The sequence below is a fragment of the Halichoerus grypus genome, chromosome 7, assembly GCF_964656455.1.
Source record: "Halichoerus grypus chromosome 7, mHalGry1.hap1.1, whole genome shotgun sequence".
Taxonomy (NCBI): domain Eukaryota; kingdom Metazoa; phylum Chordata; class Mammalia; order Carnivora; family Phocidae; genus Halichoerus; species Halichoerus grypus.
In genome coordinates, this window is record NC_135718.1 from 133,154,580 (window position 1) to 133,176,051 (window position 21,472).

A 21,472-nucleotide genomic window follows, 5' to 3' on the forward strand; every position below is an offset into this window, starting at 1 on the left:
GGCATTGCCTTTCACAATTAAGCATGATGTTAGCTGTAGATATTTGTAGTTTTTCTTTGTCAGATTGAAGAAGTTCCCTTCTATTTGAAGTTCGGTGAGAATTTTTTTTTAAAAATCATGACTGAATGTTGAATTTTGTCAAATACTTTTTTTCACCTATTGCCATGATCTTATGTTTTTTTTTTCCTGTTTATTCTGTTAATATGATGGGTTGCATTGATTTTTAAATGTTGAACTAGCCTTTGCATTCCTAGTATAAACCCTCTTGATTTTGATGTGTTATTGTTTTTATAAATTATTTCAATTTGTTGGTATTTTCTTCAGAATTCTTACATTTATTTTTATGAATAATATTGATCTTTTCTTTAAAAAAAAAAGATCTTTGATGTGTCAGGATATACTGGCCTCATAAAGTGAGATGAGAAGTGTTGTTTTCTCTTACATTTTCTGGAAGACATTTTTAAGAACTGGAACTAATTCTTTTTTAAATGCTTGGTATAACTCACCAGTGAGATAATCTAGGCCTGACTCCCCCTTTCTCCAGAAAGGTTTTAGCTACAAATTTAGTACAACTGAGGTTATCTATTTCTTCTTGGGTGAGGATTCAGTTTGTGTTTTTCAAGGAATTGATCCATTTCATCTAAGTTGTCAAATTTTGTCAATTGAGTTCTCTGCAATATTCCTTCATTATCCTTTAAATATCCATAGAATCTACAGTGGTAATTCCTATTTCAGTCTTGATGTAGGTGATTTGTGTCTTCTCTCTTTTTTTCTTGGTCAGACTAACTAGACATTTAATCAATTTTATAGATTTTTTTTTTGTCAAACAAGAAGTTTTGGTTTCTTGGATTTTCTGTACTGTTTCTTCATTCTTGATTTTATTGATTTCTGATCTTATATTTATTAATCCCTTCTTTCTGTTTGCTTTTGTTTAATTTTCTATTTTTTTATAGTTTCTTTTTTTTTTTTTTTTTTTTTTAAAGATTTTATTTATTTGACAGAGAGAGACACAGCGAGAGGGAACACAAGCAGGGGGAGTGGGAGAGGGAGAAGCAGTCTTCCTGCTGAGCAGGGAGCCCGATGTGGGGCTCGATCCCAGGACCCCGGGATCATGACCTGAGCCGAAGGCAGACGCTCAACGACTGAGCCACCCAGGCGCCCCTTTTTATAGTTTCTTGAGGTAGACCCTTACATTATTGACTTGAGATCTTTATTTTCTCCAATAAGCATTCATATATTTATCTCTGATCTTGTTTTAAGTGTATTCCTCAGATTTAATATGTTTCAATTTTCATTTTGCTCAAAACATTTTCTATTTTACCTTGAGACTTCTTTGATTTGTGGATTATGTAGTAGAGCGTAGCTTGCGTTTAAATATTTTTAGGTCTATCAGATATCCTTCTGCTATTTATATTTAATTCTCTTTTTTGTCTGAGGACATAGAGCAATTTTGATTCTTTAAATTTAATAAGGTTTGTTTTGTGACCTAGAATGTGATCTATCTTAGAAGTAGATGAGGGCATTGCTAAATCATCTGGATCAATTCTTTGTTGTATAGAATGGTTTTATGCAATGGAGAATGTCTAACATCTGGGTCTTCTGCCCACTAAATGCCAGTAGTTTAAAACAATCATTTTGCAATGATTTTCAGATGCCCCTCAGAAATGACAGAGAGATAGAACATGCGTAAGAGCTGGAGGTGGGAGGGAGGGATGACAGGGGCAGAGGAAAAGGGAGAGAGAGAATCTTCAACAGGCTCCATGCCCAGCCTGAGCCTGATGTAGGGCTCCTTCCAGGAGGCAGAAATCATGACCTGAGCTAAAATCAAGAGTTGGATACTTAACTGACTGAGCCACCCAGGTGCCCCTCCCTCAGAAATGTTTAAATACTTGTTGGGGCAACAAAGCTTCCTATTGAAAATAACTGATTTAAACAAATATAAATATTATAATTATTTCTTAAGTTAGGTATTTGTATTTAAAATATTTTAGATTTGCTTGTTCTCAATCCTATTTTAATCATTGTAAAATGTGATAATTAGTTGTTCATTTTACCTTTGTCTCTTTAAATTAGTTACTTTATGTAAAAAGTACTTTCAGGAAAAAGTACTTAGCAGTAAATTGGTATTTCAATTTAGCTTTCTTCTTTCTGTATGTGTGTGTGTTTGTGTGTGTACAGTAGTTTAGGTTAGCCATTATTAATATTGGAGATTTGGGGGGTTTTCTTGCTTCACATTCATCTATATTTGCAGACTAATAACAACTGCACATTAGGAAAAAATTCCCCTTCTTCGTATTTGTAACTTTTATTGTGGTGAAATTGATGTACGTTTTTAAAAGAAAATAATTACTTTTTAGTTTTTGTCTAAGGGAATGTGGCTTGAGCAAATGTCTCTTGATTGGTGGTGGTGGGCAAATTGTGAACCATTTGATAATCACTTAATAATGATAGTTTTTGAGGTAGCAATTTAGACCAGCTGCACTGGACTCTCTGGTCTCATCATTATTTCTTCTCTGTGAAATAAGCTGTCATTATGGTTCACACAAACACATTTCTGTTTTTTTCATAACTAGAACAGTTCACCTGGGACAATCAACAAGGGAAAAATCTACTATATAAAAATTTTCCTTTGCAGAGAAGACAGCTTGATATAAATATTATTATTAATGGACTTAGAAAAGCCATTTCTCTTATTTTTCTGTCCAGTAAATGGTGTTTTTATTTTCTTTACTTATACTGATGATAATGATTTAAAAAGTCACAATAGTTCATCCCTCAGTTGAGATAAGTAGACTTTCATAGCTGATTGTATCAGCCTTGCCCTCATAGATTTGGTAATAACTGATTATAACTGATTGATAATAAGTGATAGCTTTTTTTTAAGCTTTCCCATGTTTTAAACTACAAAGAATACTGCAAAAACAGGGCACTTGGTGAATTTACAAATTATTTTTCATAAACTACTTTACATACATTTCTTCAACTTCTCTAATAAATCAAATAATCCAAATGAACATGAAATACATTATTAAGGTCAAACTCTGCTTTGCATTCCAATAAGTATCAGCATTTTTCACAAAACTAATTAGTAGTAATCATATTACTACTACTACTACTAACATATTCTTGAGGGCTTGCTTTGTGCCAAGTGTAATCCTTCATTATCTAATTTAATCTATTTCAATCTTCACAAGAAAACATGGGTTGGTGCCATATCTAGCAAATGAAAGACCTAGAAATTGAAACCAGATCTGACTGTTACACAAGTTTTTATTCATTCATTATATTACCCTCAAAGAGTAGAAATTCATATAGCTTAAGATGTTGAGAGTGTGAAGAGAGTGTCCAAGGAAGTAAAAAGAGGATGTTCAAAGTCATGAAGAGAGCCAAGAGCATGGCTTTGTTACTGATCTATAAGGAGATCTGTATACGGTTAGAGGATAAAATTCAAAGTGCACATTTACTAAAAATGAGGCTGTGCTGATACTCAGCAGCAAACCCAGGAAGGACTTGCAAACAACGTTAAGCTGTCTGGACTTAACCCTGAGCATCGGGGAACCACTGAATTTTGAGCAGACAAGTAATATCCTTACTATGCTTAAAGAAACTTTCTTTGTATTTATGGTTAATGTATTGTAAGACCATAAGACTAGAAACAGAATTTACCAGATCGAGTCTGCATTAAAGCTGCTGGATGGCTGAGTCCTGGATTTGGGTCATGGAACCATAGCATCTTTTGGGGTTTATGAGAAAGTAAGACTTAAGAATAACACCACAATTTCTGGATAAGAGATTTGCTAATTTTCATTTGTTTGTCTGGCAAGGGCTTAAGTACCCTGAGAAAAAATTGGAGGGCCCAGCAGTTTGAAGATGTTGGATGCATTTATCTTCATTACACTTTTTCATCTTCTGCAGAACTCTTTACTATGGCCAGTTTCTGCATACAGCTTTCTTTTAAAACTTTTTCCCCTACCAGGTCTTAATTATGTGAAAAATCCAATTTTCCTGTGCGTTTATTCCCCCATTCTTTCAAAAAAGAACATCTTCCCCACTCTCCTCTGTGTAGTTCCTGCTTAGGAAAGTCACCGGGCAAACTCTGCCTGATCCAGGACCATTCATGGTCTGCTTTAAAGCATTAAAGAATTCAAATCTTGTTCCCACATTTGCCTGTCTTTTGGCTATTCTCACCATCTAATCACACCTGTCGAATCTGTGTATTAGTGAAATGCTTACAAAGGTTTTCCAATTATTTTCTGAGACATCATTCTTTATTATGAGGGCAAATTGTCAGTCTCAGCATTATTTTTTAACCTCGTTTGTGTGTACTATACAATATGTATGCAGTTTCAAGAATCAATGCAGATTTGTCCACCTTTTATACATTGTGTGACTCACTTCATTGGGGATGAGAAGTTGAAGGTATAATGAGCACTGAAAGTCAAGTCATTTCATTACTCAGAACTATTCTTTCCTATACTTTTCTATACTTCTTTTCCATTGTGTTCTGTTTAGCTCGCTTATTCCACCCACGAGTACCAGATATCTATCCAATAATTCCACTGAACACTATTCCCAAGGAAACCATGGCATTCACTTCTTGTTTTTGTTCAATCTGATTCATCTGAAACTGACTTCTCAGGCCCCGGGACTTCTTCGGCACTTACTTGTATAACATATCTTTCCATTTAATCATATTCTATTGTTCTTACTTTTCTGTAAGCAACTGATTATCCCATTACTTAATGAGATGATGTTAGGCATCTGAAATGATGGAGTCTCTTCTACTTTTATACTATTTTAGTAATGATCAAAGGGATCCATTTAATCTCAGAAGGATTTAGCAAATCAATGAGTTGTTAGTGGATTCTGGCCTGGAAAAAGGAGATCTCAAGCATTCTCTGCACACAGAATTTCACTTTCAGATGTCTTAATCATAGGTATTATGACTGCCTCCGGTTTGGTCAGTAGATGCCTCGAGAGATTTTAAATCTGTACTCCTGAAATGATGCCCTTGTCTGGCTTCTGGTATAACATATTCTGTCTTATCTCCTACTTTCTCTCATTATTAATTTTCAGCTTCATTCACAGAATGTTCTTTCTTTGCTTGCTTCTTTTATATATTGCTATGCCCCATGTTCTTCCCTAAGACCTCTTTTCCACCTGTTCTAATGCACTCCTCTTTTTTGTCTTGTTTTCTCCCATGTTTCAAATTCCATCTCTTTTTGGGGATTTTGAAGATTATTTATTTTGCCCATTGCAACTTCAAAAGTTTTGTCCTCTGTATCCTGGTGCTTGATAACTCTCCACTAAAAAATGCCATAGGTATCTCTGTACTATTCCTCTTTTTCTTTTCTTGACTATAGAGATTTCCTCCATCTCAATCACTTAGGAAATAAACCCAGGAACTATCTCTTAACCTTGATTATGTTTTTAATCCCTGTTCCTACAAGTGCTAAATTTTGTATTTTTTCACCTTTTGTTCATGTGTAGAGTTTCAACTCCACAGTTAATCCCTTGGTTCAGACCCCCATTTTCTCTTCTCTCAACTATTGTTATATTCTCCAACCTCATCCCCCTGCCTCCTAACTTGCTTTTCCCCATTTATCTTTTCCATGGCTGCCAGAGTGATTATCAGAATATCTATAGTTCTGCAGGGCACCATATTTCATGACTCAGGTACCTTTTAGGGTTTTTCTTAATTTCCAAAATGACTTATTTACTGGCCAGCAACTACTCATCTTCCAATATTCAACTCATTTGTTACCTTCCCTGAACTCTTCAAATGAAATAATTAATTCTTTCTTTGTGACCTCACTACAGCCTATACATTCTGCCCCTAAAATTTATTAAATTAAATCCTATTAAATTTATTTGTTTTTATATCTGTCTCCCTCATGTGAGTTCAGGTATTTAGTCAGGAAATAATTAATGAGAATGTCCTTTGATAGGATTAGGGTATTTGAAGATGAGTAAGACATACTCTTGGGAATCATAATCTTATACACAATTTGCCCTTTCCTCCCTTATTCACAGAATCAACCTTTAGCAAACTTTGGAAACATTATATACATACATATGAACATATATGTGTAGCATATATATATGAAAGATTCATTAAAATTATGATTACATTAGTAAATGATTAAATGATTCATTGGTAAATGATTGCATTAGTAAGTAAAATAATATCCTCTCAAACTTTCTCTCTATATATACCTTACTCTTATTTCTATGTAAGGTTAATTTTCACCATAAAAGCTTCCTCAGTTACTTCAATGAGACCTGCAATCACAATCTGGCCCTGCTGTTATGTTGCCCAAGGCAGTCTGTGTCTAGGTTTAGGAGTAGTGATACCTATTCAGCAGGCTTCTTGTGCAGATTCAGGGAGATACCTGTATTTAAATTCCAATACATATTAGGTGCATAATATATTTTTGTTGTTGTTGGTTCAACCCCCAAATTCCCTAAATTTTAAATTATAAAGTAGGTGTTCCAGCTCTGTGGTCTGTAGCATATTTTTTAGCTTATTTTTTTATTCCTTTATTTCTTAATCCTCTAAGTAGCAAATTACTCCTAGAATGAGTAAACATACCTTTTATTTCTTTTTATCCTTGCTATTATTAACACAGTGCCTTATAGTTCAGAATTGCATAAAATAATTTATTTGTGGAGTGAATACGTTTATTTTCATGAGCTACCCCCTTCACCTATAAAATACAAACACCCCCACCCTGCATCCAGACAGACAAGACTGACACATTCAAGGCTCCTGAATATAAGATTGTTTCACTGGATTGAAAAAGTATATTATGAACATTTAAAATCAAGGAAATGCTTGTTCTTATTGCTAGTAGAAAGGAAAATAAGAACCTGTTCATATTTAAAAAACAAACAAAAAAATGAACCCTAAAAGATGCAGAAATAAATTCAATCAGAAAGCATGGGATATATATACAAGAAAATTATAAAATTTTATTTAAAAATTACAAAACTGAAATGGAGCAAATGAAAAGATATATGTAGTTGTTTGCATCAAGATGGTGTGATGGAAGTTGAAATATATTATCGTCAATTATTAACATTGCCATACATTCTTGCATTGTTCCTTTCTTAATTTTGTTTTCTAAGAAGAATAATTCTGGAATGTGCTAAGATTTAATGTAGTGCATCATGACAGTTGTCAAATAGTAGCTACACAACACAACAACCCCTTGGAGATGTAGGGGAAGAGAAGAGCTGGCACTGGGGGTGAATCAGGCTACATGACACTCAGTACTTCTTTCAAAAAAAGGTAACATCATGATTTTGTCAGGACCACTGTGACCTAAATTAAAATTCTTTTTCTAAAAGTATAAACCATTGAAAACTAAGTTTAAATTCCTCAAAGACAAATAGAAAGAATGCAAGTACTTTTTTTTTTTTTTTTTGCAAAGAAATGTCCTGCACACCTTTCATTTTTTTTTACAGAGCTAATAACAGTCTGGTTTCAAGAAGCAAGTCCCAAGTATAATACTGCATAATTCAGTGTAATACTATGCATCTTTTAGCCATGACACATTTAGTTTCTAAACTTTTATATTTATAGACTAAAAATTACTTTTTATTCAATCTCTCACTTTAAATTTTTGATCTAATGAATTTCATTTAAGAAGAGACAAACTACAATCTATTTCCCACATATTACAAGTGTCAAAGGTCTAAGATATTGTTCCCAGGATAGTTTTGTTTTCAGCTTAGAATTAACAAAACCGGTAACAATATGATCAAAAATAAAATTAAAACAGTATCTTCTCCTTAGGATGGGGTCGTTTCCTTTTTTTAGCTCAGAAGCAGACTGTTCAGTCTGAGCAATTTGGTTTCACTTCACGAGAAAGCCGAGTGGTCCCCCTGCACCTGCGCTTTAAGTAAGCACCACTGTCCCTGGTTTCTAATGCAGCACTTAAACAGCACCTTGAAATCCTAATGAACCTCAAGCGTATTCATAACAGTTCAAAAGAAGTCCCATGCATCCTTTTACACGATTTATGCAACACACGTTTTTAAAAGGAAGACTTATTTTTAGTGCATGGAACTCCCTCTCTTCCAAAGGATCCATGCTATAATGGGATAGAACTGGGTGAGAAAGGGCTCCCTCCTTCCCCAACCACACATCCAGTCCGATGCAACACCACAAAGATTGTTTTGTAAATATTTCTAAGTGTCCTTCTATGAACATTGACTATAAAGTGTTTTTTTCCCCCCCTTACTGCTAAATAACACCACTGCTGCTTACTGCTGCTCCCATTTCTACTACTATTACCATCACGGCTACTATTGAAGCACCTAGTATGTTTCTTTTTTTAAAAATTTTTTATTGTTATGTTAATCACCATAGATTACATCATTAGTTTTTGATGTAGTGTTCCATGATTCATTGTTTGCGTATAACACCCAGTGCTCCATGCAGAACGTGCCCTCTTTAATACCCATCACCAGGCTAACCCATCCTCCCACCCCCCTCCCCTCTAGAACCCTCAGTTTGTTTCTCAGAGTCCATAGTCTCTCATGGTTCATCTCCCACTCCGATTTCCCCCCCTTCATTCTTCCCCTCCTGCTATCTTCTTCTTCTTCTTCTTCTTTTTTCTTAACATATATTGTATTATTTGTTTCAGAGGTACAGGTCTGTGATTCAACAGTCTTGAAGCACCTAGTATGTTTCTGATGACACTGAACAACACTGTTATTATCATTTTAAAAGACTAGCAAGCTGAGACAAAGAGGTTAAGTAGAGCAAATAGAAAAATGATATAAAATTGGTATACACTCTCTCTTTAAATCAAGAGAAAATCAGAAAACATGATACAGAGATCCACCTTTTACAATGGCATACCAGCTTGCTTCCTGGCTTAAAAGGCATTTAGCTTCTCTGATGTGTAGTTTGGTGTGTGGCCATCCTTATAGGGGCAGCAGAGCACCTGTGTTATATCCAATGTTCTGTTCCATTTAAGTCAAGATGAACTTTTTTTTTTTTTTTTTTTTTTTACCCCAGAAATGAAAGTTCTCTAAAATAGTCTGGGTCAGTAAAGAGAAAATCCTATTAAATATTGTTTCAAAATAATTACATACTTTAATACTTACAAATGCTGTATTCTGGTTTAAAAAATAAAAAAAGAAAGAAATGCATCTTCCTAGGATTTAGAAATCACTAAATACTGCTATGCATTTCACTTTGGTACAAAAGATATTTTTTCTTAATTAAAAACAGTGTCACAAAAACTAAGACCGACAAAACTCTACAGACTAAAGGGACATTTATTTTATATTAAAAATGATAATGCAGTTTCAGCAAAAATATCTTTTTTCTAGCTATTGATGAGTATATATAGATTCAAAATACATGGTTAAGAAATTCATTTTTAGAAGCATTTAAAGAAATCTAGTAGTAAAGTGGCTAAGGTTTTGAACAATTTGAAGTCATATAAGATTAATTTTTTTCATATAAGATTAAATTTAAACCACAGTTCCAACTGTATAAACTTCGATAAACAACTGTACATTGTTGTATAATGGGCATAATTTAAACTGGATCACAATGTCATTTTAAGTATTACATAAACTAAATATGTAAAGCAAGACACAGTTTACTGCACACGGTAAATAACTAAGTTAATGTCAACTTAAAATTACCAACACTATTTCATTGTATGATAATTTTTAAAAATTAAAATATTGGGGCACCTGAGTGGCACAATTGAGTGTCTGACTGTTGGTTTTGGCCTGATCTCAGGGTCATGAGATCAAGCCCCATGTTGGGCTTCACACTCAGTGCAGAGTTGGCTTGAGATACTCTCTCTCTCTGCCCCTCTTGCTCATGCTCTCTCTCTCTCTAAAATAAACAAGTAAATCTTTAAAATATTATTTATTCAAAGAGTTTAAGCAAATTACATTGACAAGTTATCTATATTATCTATATCTATGAAAGTTTCTATAGTATATTCAAAGAAGCCTGAAAAAATAACTCTGAAGATCCAGAAACATTTTCTTTAAGATTCTCTCCAAAAGAGTCGTCTAGGTATGTTAGTTTCATCCATACATTCAACAGGTATTCTACAGCTACTATGTTGCAGGCACTGTGCTAGGCTACTAACAAATATTGGTGAATAAAAAAAACACAAATAGTCTCTACTCTATGGTATCTGTGATATTGTTTTGGTTCAATTGCACAGTAAAATTAAAGACCACTTGCAAGTTATGTTGGCACTAGGAGTCTAGTTACAAAAACAACGGCAAAACAGATAACAATGCCCTAAAGTAAAACAAAAAAAAACATGATTATTTTTAATAATTTCCTACAAATCTTAGTTAGGAAGAAAGGAAAGGATCCAGAATTAACAATTAGTATTCACAATCAAATATATGGTAATATACATACAAAGAAGCTATTTTATTAAGAAACGTGAGAAATTATTGGGACAAAAGAATAGATAGTGAGATAGGCAAGACAAGAGCCTTAGAATAGAGCTTTTTTTTTTTTTCACAAAACACTGTGAGGCCTGGAGAATTACTATAATAAAATAATAGCTAATATTTTGTAATTGTTTACTCTGTGCCAGAAAATGACAAAGCAATATGTGTGTTTTATATCTTCTAAGCCCCTCAAATAAAATTATTGCCATCTTATATATGAGAACACTGGATTTAGATAGTTTGGTAATTTGTCCAAAGTCACAGAACACGTCACCTATGGCAGAATGGGTTTAAGCACAAATCTTCATGCCTCCAAAATCCAACCACTCATCTACTATATTCTGTGGACAATGATTGATAAATTTAAGACCCTAAACACTCTATATCTTTTCAATGAAACTAACATCACAGGTGCTTTCCTTTGTTTTGTGTGGATAGTAACTAGCTCAGATATTTACTTGGTGAACACAATAAAATTAAGGAAAATTAAGGAATGAGAGAAAAAACAGCAATCATGTGAAGATGCAAGCCATGATACATTTGATTTCTGAATAGTTTTATTACCATAATTAAAAAAAACCTTTACTAGAAAATTATCAAAAAGCTTGACAACTAATTGCCTGGTTATCATTTAACTATTGTTTACATTTTATGAATATCTATTATTGATATTCATCAGTGTTTAAAATTAAAGTAAAATATGTAGGATTAAAATACCCTTAAAATTTATTTTCATAAAATACTATTGGACATGCAGAAAAATAACGAAAATCACATAAAATAACATATTTAATAATTTCCTCTCTATGATTAAAAATCTGTTATCAAGTATAACCTAATTTTCAATTTCATTCCAACCTTAATTAGGATTGTCTTGTTCAACAAATAATAATGCACCAAACACACAAAAATATGATAATATGCTATGCCATGTGCGATAATTATGCTTTCTTGAATTATTGGAAGGATTTATCACGCTCTACAGAGTATGCATAAATGTGAACGACATTATTCAGTAGGAGGAAAAAAACACAGGCAATTATCAGGCAGGAGTGAGACATTCAAAAACAGCTCTCAAATTGTCACCTCATTGGCACAGAACACACTTTATCTATGGGCCATAAACCACCAAGATAGAAATCAGTTACCCTGGTCTCAGAAGCTATAGCCTCATCTGAGAATGGGTATTTTGTATGCCATCTGGTTTTACAGTCCGAGCTTGGCTACATGATCTGGCTCAATAACTCAAAAACTAAAACTAAAAGTTAGCTCAAACAACTAAAAGATAACAGTAACTCTAAGTCTGAAATTTATATTACATATGTATGTGTGTGTGTGTGTGTATATATTTAAGTTGTATAGAGGGTGGCTCATGATATGTTTCAAACTTTACTACAGAATTATTTTAATCACTAAGCAGCACATGTAATTTTTTATTGGCCATGAATCAGCATCATGGTTCAAGCATGTCTAGAGAGAAATTCAGGTTTGCAACAAAGCAGCTGAGAATAACCCTGTGTACATATATGCCATTTAAAAATCTCAGCACAGTGGATTTTAATCAAATACAACACAAAATCAGTTATCTAAAAAAGCGGTTTTGTAATATTTACACAAAAGTATTAATTGATCTGGAATTTAGGTTTAAATTTAAATTAGATTATTTTAAATAATGTCTATAAAGAAAGGAGAAATTTTTTTCCTTTTAAGATTTTATTTATTTATTTGAAAGAAAGAGAGAATGAGAGACAGAGAGCATGAGAGGGAGGAGGGTCAGAGGGAGAAGCAGACTCCCTGCCAAGCAAGGAGCCTGATGCGGGACTCGATCCTGGGACTCAGGATCACGACCTGAGCCGAAGGCAGTTGCTTAACCAACTGAGCCACCCAGGCGCCCATATAAAGAAAGGAGAAATTGTAATAGCATTAAAGCAATTCCGAGACGGGGTCGCTGAGAACACGTGTCCGTGAGTTCAGCAATCCGTGTGTCCTCCTTTTGCCCACGCACCTTTCAGTCTTGACCTCCCAGCGATGCGCCCTTGGGAAAGCCCACCCACCCAGATTCCAGGCCACCTTGGAGGAGCTGAAGCTTTCTGACTACAGAGGGAAATACTTGGTCCTCTTTTTCTACCAGCTGGACTTCACCTTTGCCTGCCCCTCGGAGATCATGCCTTCCAGTGAGTATGCCAAGCACTTTGGCAAGCCGGGCTGTGAGCTGCTGGGGGTCTCTGTAGACTCCCAGATCACCCATCCGGCTTGGATCAACACTCCAAGGAAGGAACAAGGCTTGGGCTCTCTGAACATCCCCCTGTTGGTGGATGTAACCAGAAGCCTGTCCCGAGATTATGGCGTGCTGAAGGAAGATGAAGGCGTTGCCTACAGGGGCGTCTTTATCATCAATGGCAAGGGTGCCCTTCGCCAGATCACTGTCAATGATTTGCCTGTGGGGCGCTCCGTGGACGAAGTTCTGCGGCTGGTCCAGGCCTTCCAGTACACGCATGAGGATGGGGAAGTCTGTCCCGCTGGCTGGAAGCCAGGCAGCAACACAGTCAGGCCCAACGTGAACAGCAAGGAATAGAATACTTCCCTCCAAACACAATGAGGCTGGCAGACAGGTGGAAAGCTTAGGCTGTTGGCACCACCTACACCCCTACCTGGATACCCCAAGGCTGTGCCAGGAAAGGCCAGAGCTGCCCCTTTAAACAACATAATCCATGACCCTGGAGGGCTAGCCCAAAGCCTTCTCATTCTCCCAGCTGGGAGCTGGTGAATGGTGACCCCCTCCCTGGAGCCCACCTAGCTGGGCACCGGCCCCGAAGTGACCAATAAAGTATGAGGACAGAAAAAAACAAAAGCAAACCAAACCAAAACAAATTTCCAAGAAGGGAAGGCCTTATAATAGTACACTCTTACAATGAGAAGAAAATAATTATACATTTATGTTTGATAAAAAAACCTATATCCAGAATATATAAGGAATGCCCACATCTCTTACACATCACCGAAGAAGATATACAGTTGGCCAAAGGATGGTGAAAAATGCTCAAAATCATTAGTCATTAGAGAAGTGAAAATTAAAACCAAAATATCATACCCTTACACACCATTCCAGAAGCTAACATTAAAACAACAGATGCTAGTAAGCGTGTGCAGTTGGTAAGAAAGTCAAAATGTAGAGCCACTTTGGAAAATAGGTTGGTGGTTTCTTATAAAGATAAACATAATGTACTTTATTGCCCAACAATCTCACACCTGGGTATTTACCCAAGAGAAATGAGAATACATATCTGCATAAATCCTTAGATTCCAAATAAATTATTGTTACTCTTGTAGACTTAGTCTTTGGAAGCATTCAAAAGTTGCTTTTTTAAAATCCTGAGAAGAAGAGTCAGGATGCTTTTACTGTGTAACTTGAACACATGAAGTGATGTATATGTCACACTTCACACCTGGTTTATATTCTCCTGTGTTGTTACAACACTGCGTAACACAGTGTAACACTTTCTCAACCTGTCTTTAATTCACCTGGTTTCTCTAAGAGTTGTCCTGGTTATGTTAATGTTTTTCTTGACTAAGAATTCCAGGGGAAAGGAAGGACAAGAATCTTAATTTGCCCCTGAAAATCTTTAACTGACATCATTACATTTATTATACAAACTGCGATCACTATTAGAATTTTTTCTCAGAAGAAAATTATTTGGTTTTAGCATGGATACTGCTGAAAAAAGGAAGATTAGTTTATGTGATTATAAATCTTATATAAAAAGAGTCAATGTACATAAATGTACTCGACTGAATAGAAAAAAGATTGTTATTTTGTGAATATTAATAAATGAGCAATATTAATAAGTATACTTTCAGATTATACTTAAAATATGATAGTCCGTGGAAACACTATGTTTAATAAAGGGAGTATTGAATAAGTAAAATAAAAATTCCATCTGATTACAAATATCTTCTTATCTCCCTCATCTTGTATTAAAAGGTAAAATTGTGGTCATAATAAATTCTTTGAATTATTGCATATAAAATGAAAGATGCTTTACACTTATGTGTGCATAGATGTTTTTGTATGTATTCCTTCTTTTTTATACAAAGTAGAAGCTCTTTTGTTAAAATGATTCAGTACTTTATGACCTTTGCCAAGTTAATTCTTAAAATGAAAAATAACTTTTACATTTGAGTTTGGTAAGATAATTACAATAGATATCTCTATGTTTTTATAAATGTTCACTTTATATTTATTTTTATATTTATATATTTCACATTATATTTATAAATGTTTTTATAAATTTTCACTTTAAGATTCATGACTTTCTGAGGTAAAACTAAAGACAAAACATGACAAAGCAAAAACCTTACTTTCACTGCACCACCCACATTTTGTAGTATCATTCTGAAATTGGGCATACTTTATGACCTAGCAACACCAGGCAGCAATGAAAATGAAGTCTTCAGCCACATCCAATAAACTGAATAGAACTTACAGACAGGATGTTGAGTGAAAAAAAGAAAAGTCAGGGGGGAAAAACAGTATATATTGCATGTTTCCATTTATATGAAGTTAAAAAAAATCAGAACTAAACAATGGAGTTTGAGGTCAAGGCAGCAGTTGAATTGGGGAAGGACAAACAGAACAGTAATAGGAGAGGGTAAATGGGAATTCTGTGGGTGATGGTGCAGTTACGCCTAGTGGTATTTACCTGGTCATATTTACTCTGTAATATTTGTTCAAACTGTAAAATTGTAAATTATGTGCTTTTTTTTCTATGCATATTATACTTCATTAAAACTGTTTACAAAGTTTTAAGGAAAACCTCTAACCACTGGTGGGGGGAAGCAAGGTGTTTTCATACTTGGCAAAGCTATGTTTAGCCAAGCAGACCCACACACATATGACATGGATAAGGAAGAGTATATTATATTAAATTGTTGTTATGGTAACACATTTTGTGTTCATTATTAATTGAAAATTCTATCTCTTATAAAAAAATTCTGTTCAACCTAGTAGAGTAGGAACCTAGCACATATTTGTTTCCTAACACTGAAATAAATCTATAGTGGCTTGAAAAAACAGATCAGAGAATGGGGGTTTGGGTTGTCACTGTTGAAATACAGATTTTAACAAATTTTATGAAGAGAAGAAGAAAATCAGAAGGGAAATGGATGAAACAGGCAGAGGATTGATGAGGTAGAATCAGGGTATTTCTGGGGCGGTGGCTGATTGTAAGAGTGTCAAACACGGGTTTCCTCAAATCAGTCAGATACACAATGTCCTACGCTGCGCAGGCTATTTCTATATAATAAAACATTTTCTTACCCAAAATGCTTTTAGTAGCTTCCCTGAGAATGCTGCCAGAGTGTTTTGAGATAAGCATATTTATTGTGTCGAACTTTGCTGACATTTGTCCACTGAGATAAGCACAAGAGTAAATTGTTTCTCTGTTGACATTTGTTCTCAATGAAAGTTTTGTTTCCTTTTCTAGTAGGTAATGCTCTCAAAGTGTCCACTGGGTATTAAAACTGTGTCTTTTGAAATTGGCAAAGTGGTTTTTTTTACTCTTAAAAAAGTAATGTTTCTCTCTTGTTTGAGGGCTTTTTAACAACACCCTTTTGGTATTCTAACAGTATTTACATGTTTCTACTGAGTTGGATATTAGCTCCCTTATGGTTATTATAGCATTATTTAAATTAAATGAGTAATTTTTTGAAATAGCTCACCAACCTCCTGGAAACATTAATTAATTTCACTGAATCGTGATCCCTTCTCTCAGGGGGTTATACATTCAAAACTTTTCTTCAAAAACAGAAAAATATGTAAGAAGTGCTTAGCTGAATAAGAATATTGCATTGCATTATTGGGGTGCCCAGCTGGCTCAGTCGGTAAAGCATGCAACTCTAGATCTCGAGGTTGTGAGTTAGAGTGTGGGTGTGGAGACTGCTTAAAAATAAAATTTAAAAAATCCCTAAAAAAAGGAATATTGTATCATTATTTTTAACTAAATTACTTACCTCAATTTGGATAAATAGATAATAGATGATAGATAGATGATAGGTAGATAGACAGATAGATGATAGATAGATAGATAGATAGATAGATAGATAGATAGATAGACAGACAGATGGATGTAGGGTGGGACAGCATTAACCTTGCTCAGTGGAAAATGAGATTAGGATTTGTAAAACTGCCTTGAGGGGTGCCTGGGTGATTCAATCAGTTGAGTGCCTGACTCTTGGTTTCGGCTTGGGTCCTGGTCTCCCAGTCCTGTGATCAAGTGCCCATTGGGCTCCAAGCTTAGGGGGAGTTTGCTTGGGGAGTCTCTCTGTCTTCATCTGCCCTTCCTCCTGCTCATGTGTGCTCTCTCTCTCTAAAATAAATAAATGTTAAAAAAAAAAAAAGACTGCCTTGAAATCTAAATTGGAATGATAGAAATAAAAAAACATTCAAGTTTCTAAGACTTTCAGTAAGTTCGGTAGTATTGAAAAAAAGAGAAAAGTATTCATGGCAGAAATTCTTCCTAGGAACAGATTGTGTGAATGACTGTATTTTAGTATTTAGTATAGACTGAATTTTGTATTTTAAAATCGTATTAATATCACCAAATGTGGAAAGACATCACACAAAATAAACTATATATAGTTGGACCCTCTCTAAAATGCATTATAGGCAGGAAAAACTGAAAGAAAATGCAGAAAAGTTGTAATTGCTCATAGCTAATTATCTCTAATAAACAGAGATTTTAGAGAACAGAAGTCAAAAGAGAAAATGAATAAGAAGAGATCTACCAAAACAGTGGTGACAAGGGAAGAGATATGTGCAGAGGGTTCCTCTTGAAAGTAACCTGGCCCTAACTTTTACCCTAACTTTCTTGTAATTAACATGCTTACTATTATCAATATTTTGGACATTGTCATAAAATTAATAGCAAGTGGAACCACGATGCCTCTAGCTCTGTTCTTCCTCAAGATTTTTTGGCTATTTTGGATCTTTTGTGGTTCCATATAAATTTCAGAATTGGCTTTTCCATTTCTTGAAAAATGCCATTGGAATTTCGATAGGAATTAAGTTGAATCTATCACTTTGAGTAGTATGGACATTTTAACAATATTAATTCTTCAAATCCATGAACATGGGACATCTTTCCATTATTTGTATCTTCTTCAATTTCTTTCATCAATATCTTATAGTTTTCCACGTACATCTTTCACTTTCTTGGTGAAGTTTATTCCTATTTTGTTTTTTTTGATACTTTCATAAATGGGATTATTCTTATTTTTTTAAGGCTAGTCAAATGAAGCAGTGAGAGTTAAGAAGGAGTAACGAAATACGTAACTGGTTATAATCAATTAATTTTAAACACCACTGTACTTGGTTCAGCTAGAATTGTTTTCTTGATTTCCTTTTGTTGATGTAAAAAAATGCAACTGATTTTTGTACGTTGATTTTGTATCCTGCAACTTTACTGAATTTGTTTATTAGTTATAACAGTTTTTTTGGAGTCTTTAGGGTTTTCTACATATTGGATTGTGTCACTTGGAAACATATTTTTACTTCCTCCTTTTGAATTTGAATGCCTTCTATTTCTTTTTTGTTCTTTCTCATCTACTTGCTCGTGTTAGTACTTCCAGTACTGTGTTAAATAGAAGTGGGGAAGGTGGACATTCTTGCCTTGTACAATATTTTAGAGGAAAAGCTTTCCATTTTTCTTCATTGATTATGATGTTGGCTCTAGAGGTTTTTTTAGTAAATGTTCTCATTGTGTGAGGAGGTTTCCTTTTATAGCTATTTTGTTGAGAGTTTTTATCAGATATGTATACTGAACATTTCAAATGCCTTTTCTGCATTTATTAAGATGATATTTTAATCTTTTATCCTGTTATTGTGGTATATCCCATGGATTGATTTGCATATGTTAAACCAATCTTTCATTCCAAGGATAAATCCCACTTGGTCTTGGTATATAATCTTTTTGATGTGCTGTCAAACTCAGCTTGCTGGATTTATTGAAAATTTTGCATCTATGTTATCTTGAATACATTTGATAGGTATGATGTAAGTTACTTCTTTATCCTAAAGATACAACCTATAAGGTATTTTATAATACAAAAAGAGAAAACTTTTATTTAATAGACAAATGAAATGACATAAATAATTAACAGGATTCACAAGTCATAGAACCAGTGTCATAGTAGTGAAGAAATGCCTAATTTATTTTCCACATGAAGGATTAAATGTCCTTATGTACGTTTAGGAAAAAAAGGGAATAATCATAAGCACAAAGACCATTTTATAGTAACTGAAATGCATTATGAGAGAGACACATATTAGTTATTTATCTTAATATGAAAGTTTGAATTAATATCCAAACAAAAAGGTCATTTACAGATATAAAAGCAAGTAGTAAATTAGAGATGTTTATTCTTTCATCTTTTTATTTTTTATTATTGTTAGCAAATATTATTCTTTTTTTTGCAAATATTATTTTCAACATGCCTTTATCAGAATTCTTATTGAGAGATTTGTATAACTCATCAAAAACAAAAGCAAAAAATTAAATTATTATTTTAGAAAATAAAAGTTCAGTATAGTAACTATTGTCATCATTGGGATTAAACAAACAATATCAAGTTAAACTGATTGTGAAGTATAGTTTCAACATTTTTTTAATAGCAGCTCTTTTTAAAATCTATACTTATGATTTCTTATGCAAAGTGTAATTATAATTTTTCAAATTAAGTTCTATTGTATGAAAGTGTCTTTTCTGTCAAAAAACGAGGGAATATTAAGAGCACCAGAATATTAACTACATTTGTGAAGAAAGCAGAGACCCTTTTTGAACTCACAGGCTGTTATTTGACTCATCACATCTTTAATTAGGTGGAAAAAAAATAGAATCTCAAAGACTATATTGAGGTATTTCTTAAAAGTGTAAAATCTTACAGTCAGATAAAAAATAAGAAACTATGAATCCTTAAGACTTTAGTTGTGAGGAAAACTCACTGTGATGTGTGAAACTTTCATTATTAATATAACAGGGCACATTTGTAGCAATTTTACATGAAATTCAGATGTGACAAAAAAAGATATAAGGTTTTTACAAGGTCTTTTCAGTATTTAGCTTAGCAGTTAAAATAAAAAGTGATTATTTTCATCTGTAAGGATGATTTAAGTCATAGAATGTATGTGTTTTATTTATTCATTTATCAAACAAAGATTTAGGAAATGACTGCTATGTACTCTACTGTTTAATGAGTCTGTGTGTGTGTGTGTGTGTGTGTGTGTGTGTGTGTTTTACAGCAGTGTCTGATTTAGGCACTGAGTATATACCCAATGAAATATATATTATTTTTGTTTTCAAGGAGCTCATGACCTAGTAGTGCACATATTGAGTAAGTTAAGTTCCAACAGAAAATTTATAGACTAGAGAGTAAATTGAACTGACAACGGAGAACTGAATTGAGAACAAGTTCAATGATGGTAAATCCAATATGTCTGAGTGTCAATTAGCAACTTCAAGTGAAAGTTGTTTAAGCTTAAGAGCTAATTGTGAATGAAGTCTTTTTTTCCTATCCCTTCCTGGAATGTCAAAAAATGTTGCAGTTTCTACTGTAAGGCATGAGAAGGGATTCCAGTACAAGACTGGAGAAAAGTTCCAAAATATCACAAAGTAAAAAAAAAAATGCTATTAGCTAAAAGTAATTAAGAAAAGAAGGAAATCTGTTTCTCCTGCAGAGAAAGAGAGAGCATGAGAGGATTGGAGGAGAAGGGGGGGGGGGGGAAGAGGAAGAGGAGGGCAAAAGGGGTGAAGAAGCAAGAAGGAGGAGAAAAGCAAGAGTATGAAAAGAGGAAGGAGAGGGAGGAAAGAGGAGAGGGATGCATTTGTATTTAGTAACAAAAGTGATAAGTATTAACTGTGGAATATTTGGAGAATATCAAAATGCTTAAAAATAAAATAAAAATCCTCTATAAGCCTTGCATCCAATGAAAATGATCATTAATATTGCAGCAAGCGAGCTTTTAGATATATGTATTTATATGCATGGCAGAGGTAGCTCTACTGTCAATATTTGTCCTCTCTTCATCCTAGGCATATAATCAGCTTATCTTTTTCATATTTTTGAACAGTTATTTGAGGCTCTGTGCCTGAATTTTGGAAAAAACTACTTGTCCAGAACAGTTGAATGAGGTTGTACTTTTCTGTAGCCTGATCAGCCTGGATCTACAGGAGGTTAGGAATTTGAAGTGGAAGGAGAGCCTCTCTTAAAGCTGCTTGACTACAAATTCTTACACTGAATTGCTGCATAATGAGAAATGAACTTTTATTGTATATGGTCTCTGACTTGTTTTTAAACAACAGTTTGCATACTTTCAGTAATATATCAATAATTATTTTGGGGCTCCTGGGTGGCTCCATCGGACTCTTGGTTTTGGCTCAGGTCACCATCTTCAGGTTGTGAGACAGACCCCACGTCAGGCTCCACATTCAGTGGGGAGTCTGCTCGAGATTCTCTCCCTCTCCCTCTACCCCTCCCCTGCTTGGGTACTCCCCCACTCAAATAAATAAAACTTTTAAAAAGTAATTATTTTATCATATCATTATTTTATCATATATGGGATAATTAATTTAATGTTTCATAGTATAAGCTCAACAAATAACTAAACACTTCACAAAGCTTTGATTTTGGAGAAAAGTTTACCAAATTCAGTGGCAGTGCTTTTGAGGCGCATTACCCATGTGTTAAATGAAAGAATGCAAAGTATGCAAAGTAATTTTTTACTGAAATTATGGCTTATATTTAATTTTCAGTGGTACTATGTTTAGACATTACATGTTTAATAATAAATATTTATTATCCTGTTGGCTAATTTGTAATGATTTACTATGCTAATAAATTGTTACTATTTGATAAAATGCTAATAATTAAAATATTTTAATTTACAACATTTAAACATTGCTTTTTTTTCTTAAATACGATTCCCCTTAACATCCCCAAAACTGGAAAACAATGCAATTCTTTTGCAAACATC

At 34.0% G+C, this 21,472-nt stretch overlaps 1 pseudogene; it reads left to right on the top strand.

Moving 5' to 3' along the window:
* The window catches only part of LOC118530750 (peroxiredoxin-2 pseudogene), a 79,857-nt pseudogene extending 66,836 nt beyond the window's left edge, over window positions 1–13,021 (top strand).
* The last annotated feature ends 8,451 nt before the right edge of the window (window positions 13,022–21,472 follow it).